Below are 19,595 nucleotides of genomic sequence, written 5' to 3' on the forward strand. Positions count from 1 at the left end.
TGATGCTTTCCTAGTTTGTCTAAAGTGAGGTGCGAGTGGTGGCTTTTGAGCCAGCAGTGGTTGACGGATGGACCATGTAGATCCTTGTGGCAGGGATTTTGGGTGTTCAGCCTGGGTGCTGAGGTTCCCCAGGTTCCTCTGGGGAGCCCTGGGACATCTGGGTCCCCTCTGTCACCCCCTACCCCTTGCTGCTGGGCTTCCTTCCCTTTCCCCAAGCTACCCCAGCGCTGCTGGCACAAGCCCGGCCTCAGGCCTGGATGCAACCATGCAAGTGGCAAAGTGCAGATGCAGATTTCCTGACATGTAGGGGCTGTCCAAGCCTCCTGCTGTCCCTGTACATTGACACAATGTGCTGTGACCTCCAGCTCTTGGTGTGGAAGCTGGGGAGGGCAGCAGGGCCGGGCAGGGGGCAGCACGGCCTGGTCACCAGGACACTGTGCGGCCTCTGGGGGCTGCAGTGCTCAGAGCCCATCCTGCTGCCTTGTCCTCCCTCCCCGCTTCTTTTTGGGCTGGAAATCCCAAAAGATCATGCCCTGTGCAGATGGGCTCTGACCTTGCAGCCGCCCAGGTTGCGCTGTCAGGGCAGGTAGAGATGGGAGGAATTCGCAGCGGCACTCAGCCCTCAGGCGTTTTCTAAATTTAAGTGTGATAACTACTTTTTTCCACTTTACAAACTATCCGGATCCTTCAAATTAATAGCTCGGGGTTGTGGGAAACTGCCTTTACTTTGACTCGAGGTAGCCTTAGCTGAGCTTGTTGGCATCTCTGATCCATCCCAAACCTTCTGGGCTCAGAGAATAAAAATAAACTGGTGATAACAACAATCCCTGTGTTCCCAGTGAAAGACAGAACTGGGCAAACGGCAAGAGTTTGGGGTTTTGATCTTGTAGCTTTGACGTGATTCATTGGAAATAAATGTGCTACAACTTTAAGGATTTGCCTGCAGCTAAATATAAGGGTGTGCTGGCTCCACCCTGCCGCTTTGTTAGGGATACAGGCATTTATTTTCTCTAGTGGGTTTTGTCTTTTTTTTTTTTTCCTACTTTTTTTTTTTTTTTTTTGGTGAGTCTCCACCATGACATAACCAAAGGTCTCACAGAGCAGCCTTTGAGCATGCAGCAGAGATCCCCGACTCACGTCTCGTTCTCCCCACGGCACGTGGAAGGGCTGGGACCCAAGGAGCTCCAGATCTCACCTCTCCTGTGAGTACCGTGCGCTCCTGGCTGGCAGGGAGGTGATGGCAGGGACCACGGTGGAGGGCATCAGAGCAGGGCTTGCTGCCTTCACCTGCTGCTCGGGAGACCCCTTCTCGTGTGCCAGCAGCGAGCACACCAGGAGCGTCTGATCTTTGCCAGCTCGGGGATGAAGGTGTGGTGGGTGACTCTTTTCCTACTAATTTTTCGAGTGAGAACTCGGTGCGTTGGTAAAACTCGGAGAGGGGGTGGCAGGGTGTGTTTTCAATCAGCGTTTAGTCAGTCTGAGTTTAGTCTCCAACTTTCTGCCTTTGAAAGAGAAGTTGGTTTCATCTTCGTTTTCTATAATCATCTATTTATTTTATTGGCTTTTTCAAAAAGCCTGCATTTCCCCTGGTGCACGTCCACCTGTTTTGTGTAAGCTGCCGAAGGTCTGAGCTTTTGCTCAGTTTGTGCAGAGTAGATTTCTTTCAACAAGCCAAAAGAAACTACAAGACTATATACTAAAAAGGGCAAAAAAACCACATGCTGTGCTATTTTGGTAGTAGCAAATTATGCGTTCTACAAATTACCATTGGTTATGAACACAGTGTGTCTGTCTGTATAACAATGTCCTGCTTTCAGATCACCACTAATACATTTAAAGTTATGATAATACCCATTGAAATCCAAGCGTCTCCTCTTTTCCGAGATCTGATTTATTCCTACCAGCAAATGTCAGATGTAAGTAGAAGTTTTATGGCTGTATAATTCACACACTGTTAGGCATCTTATTAGGAAGGACTAGGACTTTTTAAAAAATGACTTGATGTTCCTTAAATATATAGAAACTATTAGTTCCCTTTTCTCTTCTTTCTCTTCTCCCCCCCCTTTTTTTCCTCTTTTTTCTTTTTCTCTTTTTCCTCTTTTTCTTTCTCATTTTTTTCCTTTTTTCATTTTTCTTTTTTTTTCTTTTTTTCTTTTACTTTTTCTTATTCCTTTTTTTTTGTTTTGTTTTTATTTCATCTTTTTCTTTTCTTCTTTTTTTTTTTCCTCTTTCCTCATTCTTTTTTTTCTCTTTTCCATTTTTTTTTTTTTGCTTTTCTTTATTTTCTTCTGTTCTTTCCAGTGAGGGGCAGGTTAAACTGATTAAAAGACATCACCTTTTTATTATTTTATAATGTTAATTTTTATTTGATATTAAGGAATTAAACAATCTAATTTAAAAGGTATCACCTTTTAATATTATTAATTTTCATTTATTGTAGATATTATTATTATGAATTTAAATAATGTTATGAATCACAGGGAGAAAAATTAATATTCTATGATTCTATTAGCTTTATGAGCATCAGCTCTCAAATACCCCTCTGAAAATATGGTGAGGAATGCGGTACTGTATATACATGGAGAGGTGGATTAGATTTGATTACATGTAGGAATTTCCCCACCTATAGTGCTATGGGCACATTCAGCATGTGATACCTTACAAACTTTTTGCCAGCAATAATAAACAGTGCTGCTGCTTTGGGAAGATGATAAATGCTCAAATATCCCTGCACGTATTCCTTCCCCTCTCACACTTACGGAGGCAGGGCAGGCTCATGGCATTGACACTTGGCAAGCTGCTGTGCACAAATGAGTGTGGACAGCCCTTTTCTGGTGAGTTTGAGCATCACAGGGGGACACCTGCCCCTGTGCCACCCCACAACCCAGCCGGGCTCTCTCCATCCGCATCCTATTGCTGATTCCTGCTGCTGGGGGCTGCCAAGACCTCCACGTGTGTGCGTGCATGGGATGGGTGCTGAAGCAGAAAACCCTGCAGGCGGCTTTCTCCCCTCGCACGAGCACCCTCTGCACTACCTGTTAGTGTCTAGCTGGGGTTTCTGCAGCATTTCACCCCCCAAAAAAGGCCTGTGCTACTCTGCTGGGCCTTCTCCAGGCTGTTTTTCTGGGCTGTGCAGAGGGCATGAGGACAGCTCTGCTGCTGCCTGGGGAGAAAACAGTGCTGATAGATCCAGGCATCACTCCACTTTTATTAAATATATCCGTGATGAGTTCAGTGGTCTTCCCCTTCCGTGCACATGGGTGCAAGGGAGGTGTGGAGCACCCATGGTTTTGGAGGTGCTGGCAGAGAGCTGGGTGCTCAGGGAACCATTTTAGGCAGGCTGTGTCCGTGGCTGGGCTGCACCCTCAGACGCCTGGGAGCTGCTTTGCATCTTGCTTCAGGTCATGAAACCAAAGCACGGCCTGGAAAGACAGATTGCCGCCGCAGCGTAAGCAAATCTATTGGAAACAGACAGCTCGCTAATTGACCCCGTGTTACGTGCGTGTCTCCCCACCCCGCTCCTGCCTTCCTGGCCAGGCTGAGGAGGGCTGGGGCATTGCTGCTTTCTCAAGGAGGAGGGGACAGATTGAAACTGCACTTCTGGGAGGTGAAATAAAGCAGCAGCAATCACTCAGGGCTCTGGGGCGATTCCCTGCCGTGCTCCCAGTTCCTAGTTTCTTTTGTGTCATGCGAGAAAAACCGGAGTGACAGCCCTGGTGTGTGTGAACAGCCACACTGGGTGCACCACCACCGATGGTGGACACCTATAAGTAGCCCAGGCTGATGAGCGAGGCTTTATTTAGCTGAAAGCTCCTGGGAAGTGGCTTTGTGTGAGACCACGGGGCTCTCGGGAGCAGGCAGGTGGTGGCAGTGCCCACACCCAGGTTCTGTCCTGTTTTGCTCCCAGCACACTTCTCCCTCCACTCCGGGTGCCCATGCGCAGTTCCCAGATGGAGGATAAAAATGGGAAAAATGGGAAAAAATTGATAAAAATTGAAAAAAATACAAAAGTGGCCAGTGCCTTCCTGCAGGCTCATGCATGAAGTAGAGAACCAGCACCAGGAGGAGACAGCAAGGCATGGAGAGGATGAGGAGGGGAGGCAGAGCAGGGGGGTCCCAGCACCTGGGAGCAGGGCAGGGGACACCGGCACGCTCTTGGCTGTTGTCTGCAGTTCCTGCAGCCTCTGCTGAAGGCTTCAAGCACGGTCAGCCAACGAGGTCCATGCAGACACTGTGCAGTAGCTGAGGAGCCTGCAGCAGGTACAAGGGACCCACCACTAACACCACTGATGGGGCAACTCCACTTCTGGCAGCGGAGCCAAACTCAGGGATGTTTTGGTTTGAGGATTGATGAGCTGCAGCCCCTGCTCCTCATTTGCACCTTTTCCATCCCCTAATGGAAGGGATGTGGCGTTCCTTGGCTGGCACATTGAACAAATGTGCTGTAGAGCACCTAACAGGGGGGTGTGAGTGTTAGCATTTCTAAGAAATGGCAATTCTCCTTTCGGAGCCTAAGTGAACACCACTTTCCTGGAGTTGCATAATTTAAATCATCTTCGCTCTGTTTTTGTCCTGTCCATTATTTTGAGCTGTCATGTTAAGTGCCACGAAGACTCTTGAAGAGGTTTCTTTCTGTTTCCCTCTAATAATCCCAGAAACATGCACTGGTCCCATTGTAAGGGGCTCTCTCCGGCAGCTCTCAGCATTCAATTTGCTGTAGAGGAGGCACTTTGTAGAACAATAGGACAATCAGTGCTGCAGCAGCTCAAGTGCTCCCATCCTGCCCTTGAAGAGGCAGGAGGAGAGGAGGTGGAATAGTGTTTTGACCATCACCATTAATGAGTTCTAGGAAAAGCTTTGGTGGCGGCTCAGCGTGACAGCACAACAAAGGTGATCCTGGCTCGCAAAAATAGACGGCTTGTGTTTCCTTTGCTCGAAAATTTGTTGGGGTTTAGCTGATGGCTGGTGCTTTAGGGAGAGCGATAAACTCTGGTGTGCAGGGCTGGATTAGGGCTTGGAGTCTGAGCCCAGTGGCCGGGATGAAAGCCAGCAGAGAGAAAGCATTGCCCGAACCTTCTGGCAGGTTGAGGTGTTAGTAGGGTCCGAGGATGGGTCTTTCCCCTACGAGCAGATCCTTGGGGCTGTAAAGTACCTCTGAGGAAAAGGCTGGTGAACCACCAGGAGCCTGCTGGGGCTGAGGATCCATCCCTGGCAGTCCTGAACTGAGCAAACGTCTCCAGAGCCCTGTTGGGGTGCCTGCTGTGGGCCAGACCCCAACAGGAAGACTTTTTGAGGACGTTTTCCATCCTTTGATGCTGCAGTCTTTATATCCTACTCAGGACTGTGTGAGGCATCCTGTTCTAACTCTGGGAAGGCTTGGGGCAACAGTACCTGGTTTCTTGGGGGAAAAATGTGATCTCCTACTGGAGTGAAGGAATGGCAAGTGCCCCTGCTGCCTGAAATGTCCAGCACCCATCGCCCCTGCACCCGGTGTCTACTGAGAAATTGGTGGCTCTGTGCTGAGCTCTCCTGATTCTGCTCCGGGTGCTGCCTCCAACTCTCCCAGCCCCTCAGTACTGCATGTGGCCTCTTGTGTAGGAACTGGACTTTGACTAAAGAAAGAAAAGTTAATTTTCCCCGCTGAGCCTGTTGTGTTTTGCAGAAAATCACCTCTTAAGTAGCGGATCGCGACGGTGAAATGCAGAGAGGCTGCAGAACACAGCTTTTCTGGAGGGACACAAAGAAATGAGGCATTGCCGTGGGAGCTGCTCGTCGGTGCTTTCAGCTACGTGACTAAGAGGAAGGAAAATAACTTTCCAAATAAGATTTAAAGTAGAAGTAAATTTTGACTTAGAAATTACACTGTGCAGATGGAAGCCCGGGACAGGTAGATCAGACCGTGAGGCCGTGTGGTCCTGAAGTTTGCTCCTGCAGTGGTCAGTGCCAGGTGCTTTGCATTGGTTTTACGTTGCTCGGTGCAGCATTTTGTCTGTCCTATCCACGCTGCCTTTTGCTTTGCTTTCTTGAATCCTGCTGGGTTTTTCAAGGATTTTTGTGTCCTCAAAGCCCGGAGCATTATTTAACTCTCTGGTAAGGCACCAACTTTAGGAATGAAAAATGAGAAGTTAAAAAATACTAGTAAAAAAGCTGTAAGGTGATTTTTGCTCAGTCCCGTGTGGTCAAGGGTGTCCCAGGCTCGTAACAACCCACTTAATGTCTCTCTGGGGAAATCCCCATGCAAAATAAACCTTTGCCCGTTAGCGTGGCCTGTGAATCCACCCAGGTGCTTTCCAGGTCCGGGAGTTGGGTGGAGAGCTGAAAATCTCAGGAAAACTGCCATGACAAACCACGGGCTTGTTTGGCCCGAATGGTTATGGAAATAAAAGCTGCAACCTGAGCCTCGGAGCTCTCCCAAGTGAAGAGAGAAGATCCCAGTGCTTTTAGGAGCAAAGCAGCGAGCTGGCAGCGTCAGGGGCAAGGCACTGTGCGGGGACACCGCGAGGAGCCTCTGCCCTCCAGCAGCCCCAGCTGGGGCTGGCCCTGAGCTGAAACCATGGTGAGCAAAGAGCTCGGCCTCCGGCTCTTCTGCGGAGGCGAGGAAGGTGGATTGTTTTCCAGCGATGAAATTTCCTATTGAAAAAATTGAATGCTTCCTTGTCGCGCTTGTGAATGGGACGCCCGCGAAGCTGAGCACACTGGTTCCAATTACGGGCGCAGCGAGGCCAAGCACTGCAGCCAGACAGGAATTTATACCTTTTCATAGGCCCTTGAAAAGATAAAACCCTTTTTTTTTTTTTTTCCCTTCTTTTTTTTTTTTTATTTTTTTTTTATTTTGTTATGTATGTAACGTATTCAAGGCAGGAGCCCAGCCAGCTGAGCTCTCTTTGATTTGTTCTCATGTTAATATTAAATGTCTGAAAATGTGCCTTAATCGCTCAAATTAGTCAGACTTCTCCCTCTGTTAGGCCACGAAGCTGCTCCCAAGGAATGGGTGCATATTCCTTCCTCTCCTCCCCACCATCTCCAGGGGTGGCTTGTTTATGTCTGGGGCTTTCCTGGAAGCACATCTGGGATTTATGGCTCTTCTCCTCGATGTCCAAAGCTTTCACTCCCTGGGCAAGGCTTCCAAGTGGAAGGAGGTGTTTTTTGGGATACACAGACATAGGAGCAACTGGTGGGGGGCAGGCGGGACCAGTGTCTAGCAAGGATGAAGGACAGGGGTGTCATTAAAAGCCAGAAGGGGACTCAGGAGATGAGGGCTTGGGTGCAGCCTTTCTGCACATGCTGAAGGGGACAGTGGCAAGAAACCAGTGGTATGGGGCTATTTCCCTTGGTGTAACGGATGGTAAGAAGCCCTATTTCCAGCCGTGGGGATTTCCTGATGCTGTAGGGGTGTGCCTGTTTATTAACCCCAGCGGTCTTCCACAGGTCCTTCAGCAAGGAGCTCTGCAGACCCGCTGTCTGCTGCAGGGAAAGCTGTCGCTGTTTGCCTTTCCTGAACCTCTGCTAGCTTAATTTGGTGACCCTGGGTTCAAGGGGCCCCTTTTCAGTTCCACACACTGAAAGGAGGCAGAGCTGCTGTACCTGGACGTTGGGGTGGGCTGGGACCCCGCAGATGGCAGCTTTGCTTGCAGGGGGCTCAGCACCAGCTCTCGCCGAGGCAGAGCGCTGCCTGCCCGCCGGCGGCTCTCAGTGCCCGCTTTTCAGGCACTGCCGGCTCCGACTGCTGCTAGCTGGCAGCGCAGACAGCGCTGCAGGCTCCAGCTTTGCATCCTGCCCTTTGTAGATATCCAGCGTGCCACAAAGACCTTTGTGCAGTGGTCTGGTTTGATATGCGTGCGCAGGCGTGTTCCTGTGCACGCTCCGGGCAGGCAGTGCTGCTGCGGTGCCAGGCTGTTGGTTCCCCACACTGCTCTTGATATGTAAAATGAGAGCATGCGTCTTTGTTGTTGTTTGCATTCCTGTGTCACCTACGGGTCCCACTTTCCTGGGTGCTGCACAAAGCCACAACAGAGCCAAAGCCGGCGCTGAAGAGATTGCGGTCTGAGACAAGGGGCGGCAGGCGTGTAGCTAGCTGGAGGAGATCAGGAAAATAATGATCCCGAACTGGCTGCAGGAGAAGCCCCAGCACACACCGAGCAGCTTGCAGCACGTGGAAGTGTTGCATACGTGCCTGTGCAATTGCAAAAGGCGCGCATTGTTCGGTTGTGTTATTGGGAAACAGAACATGATCGTTAGGAGTGAGCGAGAATGGGAACACCTGGAGGGACGGAGTTAAGGGCAATTACTCAGCCCAGCCCTGGCGTTTCTTAATTTGGGAGAGCTACCCTGCATAATTTCATCACAGATTTTTATACAGTTAATTGGCAAGCAGTTTGATATGCAAATAAAAACATCATAAATATCAGAGAAAGATTTAAAGCTGTGCTCTCCACTGCCATGCTACAATCCTTGCTTTTCTGGTCAGTCTAATCTGCTCGATTACTCCTTTCATCTTCCTGCGTTTTGAAGACGTGATATCTCTTTCAAAGAACATCTGTCAGACATATTAATTAGCTATTTTTTTTCTACATGGAATGAAAAAGCAGGGGTGGGGAACCTGCAGCCCTGGAGATCAGATGTGGTGCCTGGCCAGGTAATTATTTTGGGGGTAGCACGGAGATGTGAGATGTGCGGCCTGCCCTGGGTCTGGAGATGCCTCCCTGGCTCTCGGCAAGGAACAGGTTTGCTGCCAGAGATACGCAGCTCATGTGAAGCACCGAAGGGAGATTTTCCTAATGTGGGTAATGGAGCATCCGCAGCAGACAGTGCCGAGATGTCACTTCTAGACCCTGACCTTCCGAGATCAAAGATGCTACAGGCAGCGATGCTGAAGGATGTTTTTAATTCAGAAGATTAAGCTTAAGTAGCTTAAGAATGGGAGAAAGTGTGGATGGAGTCAATATTTTTAACGTTCAAGGACGATTTGAGAGCGTAGACTTGTTTGCTGGTAACATCAAAGATCCCAGCGAGCTTGGGACGCCCGAGTGGTTCTCATCTGAAGAGTTTACCCTGAGAGCCTCGTCTGCTGGGACTCCTCGCGCTGAGAGCTCGGATGGATGCCTTTTACTATCGCTGTAATTTTTGAATCAGATACATTTCACGCAATACAAGGCAACGTGAGTGTGTGGTTTATGTCAGGGGAATACAGCCAGGTGTTTTATCACTACAGACAGCGTTTTAATTCCAGCTGAGCTGATGACGAGCTTAGCGTGCCCTTTGAGGACCAAACCCAGGTCTGCCATTTCATTCCTCCAGGTGCCAAGGAATTAAATGAGGGGGGGTATTTCACGTCTGGGTGCAGGAATTCCCAAAGGACTCCCACGTGGCAAGGCGTGATACTGGGCAGCAAAGGTCTTCCTGTCGTCAATGAGCTCTCAGGGGGATGGATTTGGATTTCCCATGGTTGCACCAAAACTGTATATGATTTCCACCATCTGCCTTTACCACTTGTATGTTTTATTTTTATTTATTTATTATTATTTTTTTTTGCTTACTGGCTTCCAGTGCTCCTGATAACGTGCTGGGTGTGGGCTGCTAGCCTATTCCTACAGGAGCCGTGCAGCTGCAGGAACCCACCCTTGCTGTTTGCACAAAAAGTCACGTTCCCATCTAGAGGTGAGGGACAAACGAGGAATCCGCAGTGGTGCTAGCTCTTCACACAGCTGCCAGTGACCCTGGAGGGCTTCTTTCCATTTAACCTTTTTTTTTTTATTGTTTTCTTCTCTTTTCCACCCTCCTCCCTGCCACCCCCGTCCACAGAGCTGATCCCCACCGCAGCACCAGCTCCTCCAGAGGCAGACGAATCCAAAGATTGCTCTGGGGCCTCCAGGGAGCATCTCCCACCCTGCTTCTCATGCTCTGCGGGTCCCAGCAGCCGCTCTCAGCCCTGCTCACGCCACCAGGAGCCGGAGCTGTGGCCGGCGGTGGCAGCGGTTCAGGACGTGTGGCACCGCCGCACGCTGCCGTCCCCCGGCAGAGCAAACCCAGGGTGTTTTCTGACAGCTGAAACGGTGGGGGAGGAAGGCGAGGGAAGACTTTCCAAGCTCTAATTACCCGTGCCCCAAGGAATCAAGAGGCCTCTCTGTCCGCGCCCTCCCGCTGCGGCTTTCACTTCCCTCGATGGCAGCCTTCCAGCATCCACCAGCCTGTCAGGCTTTCTCTTTGCTTGTCTCACTACCTGCTTTATTTCCCGCCTGGGAAAAGCGAAGAAGCAGCTCTGGGTTTTTAATTTCTCCTTTTTTAGTGCTGTTTCTTTTTCCCCGAGAGGTCCGCAGGAGTGGGAGGAGGCCTGGAAGATGATAGCTGGTGTGATCAGTCAGAGGATGCTCCCTGTTTTGGTTGCCGGATGACACGACCTGTTGCTTCTTGTCATCAGGCAGCGGGCCCAGCCTGTTGGTGGGTCCTGAAGGTTTCCAAAAATGCACTGTCCTCCCCCAGTAATTGCAAAACAGCCTGGAAAAGGGAGCAGGATGCTTCTGATCAGCTGGGGGTCTGGCAGAGCTCCAGCTGTATGTCACAACGTCTATGCTGAGGCCTGCTGTAGAGTCATGAGCCTGGCCGTGCAACACCACCAACTTTTCCTTGGGCTGGGGGTTTCTTTGCCTTGCTTAATAGCATAAAAGCTGCTGAAACGCGTGTGCTGAGCTCGTATCTGCTGTCTTCTGCTTCGAGCTGCTCCTGCCTGAATTATTCATGGTCAGCAAGCGATCTGCAAACAGCCCCTGTGATCTCGCTGTGTGCTCTGGGACTCGCCTTGCCGAGGCCGGGGCCGTTCCCGGTTTCCTTCCTCGCTGCAGGGAGGCTGTGGGGATCTCGGGGCTGCTTGTGATTAACCACGCCGCGATTTATTATTTATGCAACGCGATTTGTTCGGCCGGCCGAGGCGCACGGCGTGGATAAGAGAGCAGGCTGCGCGCAAACACGTGTAGCTCTTGCTTGACAAATCCGATCGTGTAAATAACATCGAGGAAGCTGCTCAGCCTGGCTGCAGGAGGGCAAATGCCCTTATAAGTCGAGGCAGAGCTGCCAGCTCGCCTGGTGTGGGCATGTAGGATAGGCGAGGCTGCGTGCTGAGCCACTACTCTCGTGTCCCCAGAGCTCGCCCCATGCAGGGGCTCGATGCTCCTGCACCACAGAGGGAGCTGTGACAGTGGATCGCCAGCTCCTGGATGCGATTCACCCGCCTGCCCGTATCTGTAGGGTTTTACTGGGCTGTTAGGTGTTTTATGTGTTTGCTTGTTTTCCAGCCCGTGTTATCGCAGCTCTTGTCTGTGCTTGTTTAACCTCTTGCGTGCTGCTGGCATGATTGCACTGGTGGGTGAGGAGCAGGGTCTGTCCCCTCGCACACATATGACCTTCCTTCCCATGTTGTTTTTTTTTTTTCTGAGACCCATGTGGCAGTGCAATTCATCACCATCACCTTAATATTTTTTAGTAGCATGCTCTGATTCCGTCATGCAACGAGCTTTGCAGAGCTGTTGAGAAGGGCAGTTTATGGGCAGGCAGTCATCAGGTGTCCTGTTTGCTTTGCAATCCGCACTATTAGCAAAAGAGTCTGAACATCTGCCTCTCCCAGCACACCCACCCCAGACACATCTGCCTCTCCAGCATCATTTATGTCGTCCCAGTGAAATAAGTACTAAGTAACCCAGTCTGCATTTTGGGATGAGGGCTGCGGTGCTTCAGGAGCCTCATCCCAAGTGGAGCTCAGCAGAGAGCATTTTTCAGCAGGTTTTTGCATTTGCCACCAACGTGGTGTGGCCCTCAGGTTCCTTTCCCCACCTGGAGGGGTGGCACATGCAGTCTGAGCTCTCCACTTTGGGTAAAGAAAGCTCAGTTTAGGGTATCCCCTTCTATACAGCAGCCCTGAGCAGGACCCGTGCCTTGCCCTCACCTACAGCACTGCTGAAACACGGTAGTAAGTTTGTTAAAATGTCCTGCCTCTCTGCATTATAGAAAGAAGATTTTCTATTAAACCTTAGGGAAATTACCGTCCTTGTTAACTAGTGCAGAAGTAATGAACCACAGCAGGGTTACTCGAGAGATTTGGGCCATCGCTTTGTAAGACTGCATTGTTTCTTTAAATTAGAGAAATAATTTAAGCAAACAAACGAACAAAGAATTTCTGGAAATTAAAGCACAGTACAAATGGGATGATTTGCTCATCTTCTATTTAATAGGAGCAGTGCCTTGAACAATTGCACTGTCGACCTCAGAAATCTATCCATGGTAACTAGTCACAGGAGAGAAAAATAGACAGTCTGCCACCAACTTGGTATTAAAGTTATATTTTCCATTTTTCCATGGTTGTGGGCCAGTCGGGGACTTTCCATGAGCAGTCATCATGACAGAAATCCCCTTCTGCTTTGTCGCAGCCAGCGCCGCTGAACAATGAAAGGTCTGAGCCTGGTTTTGCGCTGGGTTTGGCTTTGGTGGGTTTGGTGCCCGCCCTGGTGGGATGTGGACGGGCTGAAACCTGGTGGGCAGGGAATGGGGACCTTCTGCTGAACACACCTGGCTGGAGGGAATTTGGGGAAATGTAGGAGATGGTGTAAAGGACACCTATGGCCTTCAACCAGCTCTGTCTGCACAGACAGCCAAGTCCATGCCTGCTGTCAGGAGCCTCCACGGCCACTGGATCACTCCTGGATTAGGTGTGGGGTCTGTCCAAGACCTGTGTAGCGATGTCGTGCTGTCTGTGCAGCTCTGAGCAAGTCCTGCGAGAGCCTGGAGGAAGGAGAGAACAACACTGCCAGGCTGGAGCTCGTCCAGAAATAAATAAACAGAAATACTGAGGGCTTGGTCGTCTGTTCCTCAAAAGACATTTTTGGAAGGGATCACTGTGCTTTTGTTCTTCCATTAGGCAAGTGAGGAGAGAGCATTGTTTTCGTCCCCTCATCCGTTCCCCTTATAGGGGAAGAAGAAGGAAGACTTGGCCACCCCCAGCCGAGCATCTCGGGGGACCTCGGGAAACAAAGGGCCGTACGGACAAGAGTGCTGTCATCCTGTCCCCGGCACGCTCTGCCCTCCGACAGCTGCTCGGAGAGGTGTTCCTCGGCTGGTTTCCCCTCTGGAACCCGGCAAACGCCTCCAGGTTTATCGCTGCCGGTAGATTTGGCAAGGCAGCCGCGGAGTTTCGCTTCTGCCAGGGAGGTGTGTCTGCTCCAGGACGGCCGTGCCTGTGTCTGTGTGAGGGCTTGTGTCAAGCAGTGCTCCTGAAAAACACGGCCTTGACGTTCCTGGAGGGGGACCGAAGCTCTGTGGACACATCCTTGCTAGTGTAGTTCCTCTCCCATGTGCCACCAGCGTCTGTCCCTGCTCTGCAGAGGGCACCTGTGGGTTTGGGGAGCACCTACCATGGGCTGTGTGATCCTTGTGTTGGCTCTCTGTGCAGGAATATCGGCCCTGGGATGGGTTTTTTAATTACACTACAGCATTTTTTATTATTTTTTTTTTCTAACGAAAGACTGTGCTAAGCCCAACCTTTCTTGTTTTGTCCAGGCTCCAAGGCTGATCCTGCTGACAGCCCCTGAGATACTGACCTCTATGGGAACTGAGACCACTTGACTGCACTCAGCACCTTTCAGGATCGGGTCCTAGGTAATTATTCTAATTCTCTGCATGGATTATGGGTGAAATTTGATGTCCTGTGAGTTATACAGACAATCTGCAACGATATTCCTAGCTGTCCGTTCCATTCATCTATTAACCTGCTCTGGTCAGGTCCTGTAACTTGCTGTACTCTGTGACAAATGAATGCCTCGCTTACCTCCACATTCAATTGATTTGGACCTCCTGACCTGAGCCCACCAGCATTTCATTTTTCCAGGGCTGCATGAAGGCGGTGGTGCCACACGAGAACTGACAGACTCATGTGGCAGCACAAAAGCACCAGGATTTATTCTGATCCTATTGGGATCATTTGCCCGCTGCAAACCTCAACTTAACATATCCTCCTGCAGGCTGATTTGCCCAGAGGACAGCTGAAGCTGTTGCTGGAAGCCAGATGCAGACTCCAACCAGGACTTTCCTGGCTAAATTGATTTTTTTTTTTTTTTCCCCTGAACACTGTCACTCTGTAGATCAGTGACTTGACACTACAATAATAACCAGTGTTCCAAAGAAATCACGGCTGCATCACCTCCTCCCCAAAAACACAAAACAATCTCCTTTACTTCCAGAAAGGGAATTTCTCGATCACCATCCTGGCAGTGGTCACCAGCTGTTCTGCTTGGGAAGATTTGACTTGACTTGCAGAAAGCTGTAAAAGCAATTAAAATAAGTTTTCACTCCCATCAGAAGTAATCAAGGGCTGAAAATATCAATGTTTGTTGGAGAGGATGCATGTTCAGATTAGAGTTACAAGGCCTCAAAACCTACAGCTGCATGAGCCTGTGTTTTACAATAATTCTGGCACCTGCAGACAAAAACAAGCTGTGAAAATATTTCGCTGGGTACACAGGAATTGTAGGCTCTTCTCCGAGTCTGGCCTCACTGTTGTGCACGAAATGTCTGTGTGATTTTTAAATATTTGCTCCGAGGTAGGTAAATGGACACCAAAGAGCTGAGGGCCAACCTGTGCCCTGCCCTGCGTCCTGGTGGAGATTCAGTGGTGCCAGCCTGGTGCCTTGCATGGGGGCATGGGCAGGGTTTGCTCCAAGGCTCTTTCCAGCCCAGCGAGGTGAACTGAAGCTCAGGATGAGAGCTGGAAAAGCGCAGCTCTCGTGGATGAGTTTTCAGAGAACTGAGTAAGAGTGAAGCCAGCAGGATGCTATGGATGTTACTCTGAAACTCTGAGGATGAATGATTTCCTGTAGGGCTGGCTTCCTGAGCGAGCTTATATCCCTTATTAATTCTGCATGCTGATAAAAGTATCAGCCGGCAGAGGGTTATAATTTTTAACCCCATCTGTAGGATTCCTCCACAAAAAGGTGGTTAATAAGAGCTGGCTTCCCATGGACTCCAGCGGAGGTTAGCCCCCAGCTCTCAGGATCAGCTATTATTTCTGGGGGAGGAGGCACAGTGCTGGCTGGAACAGAGCCCCATTCTCCCTCCACACAGCTCTGTACCGTGACATTTTCGGGACCTGGGCCTGAGGACTTTCACTGGGCAGTTTCCTGTTTCGGCAATCTCCATTTCAAATGCTCTGTGTGCAGCATTGTGCGGAGAATAAAGAAAAAAATAGCCCGTATCCTTCTCTCTTGACAATCGTGGTGGACGGTAGGGAGCTGAGCTCGAGTTTCCAGTGGGGAGGGGGAAGACACACATTGAAACAGGCTCAGGAAGTGAAAGAGAGGAGAAAGAAGAAGGAGAAAGGAGAAACGCGTTCGCCCTCAGGGCTGCGGTGCGGTGTTTTTTCCCATCCACCCTGAATTTGTGGGGACGGGGTGCTTTTTCAGTGCCTCAGCTCACATGCTCTGTGTTTAAACTGCTGCTGTCAAAGCTTTGAGAGTAACTAAAACAAAAATGTCACAGGTCAGATGGATGCTTTCCAATCGCCCGGTTTATTAGGAGTGCAATGTAAATCCTCGGGAAGGAAATAAACGGCCAAACATCCACCACCCCTGGTCTGCATCCCCCAGGGGGGCTGCGGGTTGCCGGTCCCGTGGGCATCCCCACGTGTGTCCAGCATCTCCTCCCTGCCAAACCTCTGTCCTGATGTGACTGCACCAGGTTCTGGAGCGGGACTGGATCCAGGTCCCTGGTGAGGAGCATCAGGGTGAGGTTGCTTCAGGTGAGCACAGCTGGAGAGAAAACAGCTGCCTGGGGTCTGATCTCAGGCCACTTCAGCACATCCTCAGCTGAGGTCTGATGCTTGCTGCTGTAAAATCGGAGGATTTGGAGAGGCATGAAGGGAGCTGATGATCTGCAGCTGCCCAGCCCTGGCTTCTGAGGCAGTTGCAGGGGTGTTTTTGGCAGCACTGCAGAGCAGGGACCCAGCACTGCCCTCTGAATGCAGCGGCTCTGTGTCCCCTTCCCTGGCAGCTCCACATGTGCCGAGCCAAACCAGCTCAGATTTACTTGTGAAAGGAAAAGTGTCACAAATATCAAAGTGCTTGCATTTTCTACAGCGTCCCCAGAGCCCCAGGGCCTGGCTGCCCACTGTTTCATACACCTCCAGGGTCTTTAATGAGGCAGTCACAGCAAGAGGAAAAAATCCATAACTAAATGCTAGGTGAGTCAAAATGGAATAGAAAACGTTGTTCCAGCTTCTCCAGTCCTCATTCACCTGAACACACAGGCACAAGGGTGCTGGCAGGGAGCATCGAGGCAGCTGTGTCCCCAGCACCACTGCTACATGGGCTCAGCGCAGTTGGTTGTTCTTCAATTTGTTATAACCTGAAAATAAAGGCAGATAAAGGCGAAACGTTCTGGGAATGATGCCAAGCCAAAGGCACTAAATTATTGAGAGATCCGTATCTGGATAACGGATTTATGCTCTTTAACAACTTTTAAGAGAAAATAAGGTGTTTGCAGGATCAGATTGGGTTCATCCTGAAAAATAGACCTCTCTGCATAGAACTGTATTGCTGTTATTATTGTTATTGTTTTAATAACAATAATATTTCCTCGGTGAAGCCATATATGAGAATATTATTTGCGTAGGAACTGGAAATGAACATGAAATGATCAGCATATTTTTTAACAGCACTTTACAAGTCACTCGGCATTGGAAAAGATACAACTATCCGTCAAACCAAGGCTTGGGGATAAAATAATTAGAAATCACACAACCATAGCAAAGGAAGATTAGTGCTAAAATTAGAAGCCGTAAAGTTGTTTTTAGATTACGCTGGAATCCAGGCAGGCTGCTTTATTGAGCAGCAGTTCCTTAAGAAAACGCAAGGCGAGAGGTGTGAATTGTCTGCGTTTGGCTGTGTGGCAAGGGGAGTGCTAGTGCTAATACTCGGCGGGATGATCCATGGAGTAATTTTCAGGGAAATCCTTAGGGAAGGGAAGACAGCCGATACGTGGGCAGGAGCAACGACAGCCTGCTGAAGGCTGTTCTGGGAGGCTGGTGTGCTCCTACTTCTGTTTCGGTGCCCAAATGCCCACGTTACACCCATGTGGGATGGACGGGGTGGGTGCAAGGGGCCAGCACCCACAGGTGCAGTGGGTGCCACAGTGCTGGGAGCCGAGCTGGCTGCGGGGGGCCGGGCATCAGTGTCAGTGAGTAGCCCAAAAACTGCACGGCTTCATGCATCTGCTGGAGCTCCCTGCGCACGAGTGCCGATGGTGTCCTCTATCTGTCCTGGAGGATGGATTGTATTTTGGAGGTGTGCAGCGCAGCGGGACCCACCTTTGCTCTCAGCTGTGCATCTGCACATAAAGCTGTGTGTCTCTCCGCTGCTGGTCTTCAGCTGCAGTGCACCATTAGTTTCCAAGGAGCTGCCTTTAATTAACACCTGTGCCAATTAGGCCTATTGCCCAGGTGTATGGGCAGGTGGGAAGGAGCTTGCCAAGGTCACCTGCTCTCCGCAGCTCTTCTGGCTCAAGAGAGAGAAACTTTTTAATTTAGGGGGGGATATAAATCTCTTAAAATAAAAGGCGAGCTGCTGTGAGCTTGAATTTTAAGTGTATCTGTGCTGCGAAGCACGCCAGTGAAAGGCAAAGACCTTGGGGCTGTGAGGCAGAAAGCATCTCTGATCTCTCCAGAGTGCTGGTTCTCCCAGCGCAGGCATGCAGCATGTCCTCAATGGTATTTATGCTCTGGGGAGCAGTCTGGTTGTATTCTGGGCTGGTGATGCTGGGTGGGGAGGAGAGGCAGGGAGGGGTGCTGGGCATCACAGCTCAGCACAGCCGGCTTGGTTTGTACAGCCAGATCATCAACACGTGGTCATCACGCCTTGGTTTTGGCAGGACTGCTCCCTCGTGTAAAGTTGAGGGTGCGTTTTAAGGTGTTTTGATGCTGCAGGGTGGATGTACAGGACATGGAGCTCGGTGGGGGGCTGTTTCAGAGAGGACACAGTGCATTTTCTTAGCTGAATGGGGTCTTTTCAGAGGAGAGAGGAACAGGGAGGTCTGTAAGTGGGGCATGTAAACCCTACGTGGTGTGGAGGTGCAGGAGGAACCATTGTTTGTTGTGTCCTGCAAACACAAGAGCTAGAGAAAAACCATGAAACGGTTGGGCAGAGGCTTTAAACAGCAGGAAACACTTTTTCATAAAAGGTGTAATTAAAGCGTGGAACTTGTTGCCACAGGATGTTGCGGATGCCAAAAGTAAAAGTGGCTTCAAGAACCAATCGGGGAAACTTGAGGACTGAAGGTCTGTCGAGGGCTTTTAGTGCAGCACTGTAGATGCAGCCGCCGTCTCTCTCTCTCCTGGGCTTCCCCCTGAGTCCGAGTGAGACCCAGGAGGACAGCCAGAAGCTAGAAGGAGATGAATACTTGGGTGCTGGTGCCCTGACACCAAGGGCAGGGAATTCCTGGAAGAGAAACATGAACTCTGTAGGATGTGCTGTCTAAAAGCAGTTGGGGTGAAGCCCTTCAGCTGGTGCTGTAAAAAGGAACCAGATGAATGCATTTGTAGGTTCCCTTTTGGCCATGAACACCCCCTGTGACCACACTGCAGTCTGTCTGTCCAGCATTTCTGTCTGTCTGCTCCCCCCAGGACACCCCCGTGGTAGCTCTGCCTTTGGGAACGCAGGACAACTCCCAGTCGTCTCTTTGTAGCCTGAGAACAGAGCCTCAGGAAAGTCCGTCAGCAGGACTTTACTAATTCCAACTAATGACTCCGGAATACTGAATTATGGGAACAACTGGGTACCATCAAAAGAGGCAGACAAAAGGCGTGCGGTAAAACACGCTGCATTGTAATATCAAACAGAGCTGAATTTGGGCTGATAGAGCACCTTGCGTATTCAGTGCGTTTCAAAGCACTTTGCAAAGTAATGAGCTGAATGCTGGCAGTGGAGCCGGTGGAGCAGTCATTATGTGCCTGACAATAGCTCTCGCAGCCCAGCGAGAGGAGATGTTGGCCAGGATGCTGGGGTTATCCCGCGCTTTCCTTTTTTTTTTTTTTTTTTTTTGGTGCTGTTAGATCTCTAGCGAGTGTTTGGACAGGAGGCGGTTGGACAAGGGCTGGCTGCAATTCCTGCCTCGTCCCGATGTTTCTGGCTGCCCAGCGTCTGTCTGGCAGCCTTCCCAGCAGCAGGAGCACACAGGGCTGGGCATCCAAAATCTGTGACCCGCCAGGGGTCAGAAGTGGTCCCTGGGAAAACACGGGGGAAATGGGAGTTGGTTGGGGCGGGATAGAGGAGCTTAAGGATGGGCTGTGGGGTGGGGAGCTGCGTTATTCTTTCCCTCTTTAAACTTTGGAGAAATCCTTGGGTTTAGCTACGGATCTGCTCCTCTGCATCTCTTAGAGGGTCGGGCAGCTTAGCCTAAAGGAGTGGGAAGGCCACTCTGTGCTGCAAAGGGCCTTCCCTTGGAGATGTTCTCTCCGACCAGCTCTGTTTCCCTGCCCTTCTTTTATCTCTGTGGAAACGGAGGTGGAGAACATCTTGTGACTCGCCCGAGAATCCCTCCGTGCAGCTGGGCACAGACCTTGGCCT

General features: G+C 50.4%; 1 protein-coding gene across 1 annotated transcript in view; it reads left to right on the top strand.

Annotated features, from left to right (window-relative positions):
• Nucleotides 1–19,595, top strand: part of ZBTB7C (zinc finger and BTB domain containing 7C) — a 109,314-nt gene that overhangs the window by 18,333 nt on the left and 71,386 nt on the right. Inside the window, exon 2 of the mRNA XM_032205290.1 lies at nucleotides 13,543–13,641. The gene's annotated coding sequence lies outside the window, so the exon portion shown is untranslated. The remainder of the gene's footprint in view (nucleotides 1–13,542; nucleotides 13,642–19,595) is intronic.

The sequence above is a fragment of the Aythya fuligula genome, chromosome Z, assembly GCF_009819795.1.
Source record: "Aythya fuligula isolate bAytFul2 chromosome Z, bAytFul2.pri, whole genome shotgun sequence".
Classification (NCBI taxonomy): Eukaryota; Metazoa; Chordata; class Aves; order Anseriformes; family Anatidae; genus Aythya; species Aythya fuligula.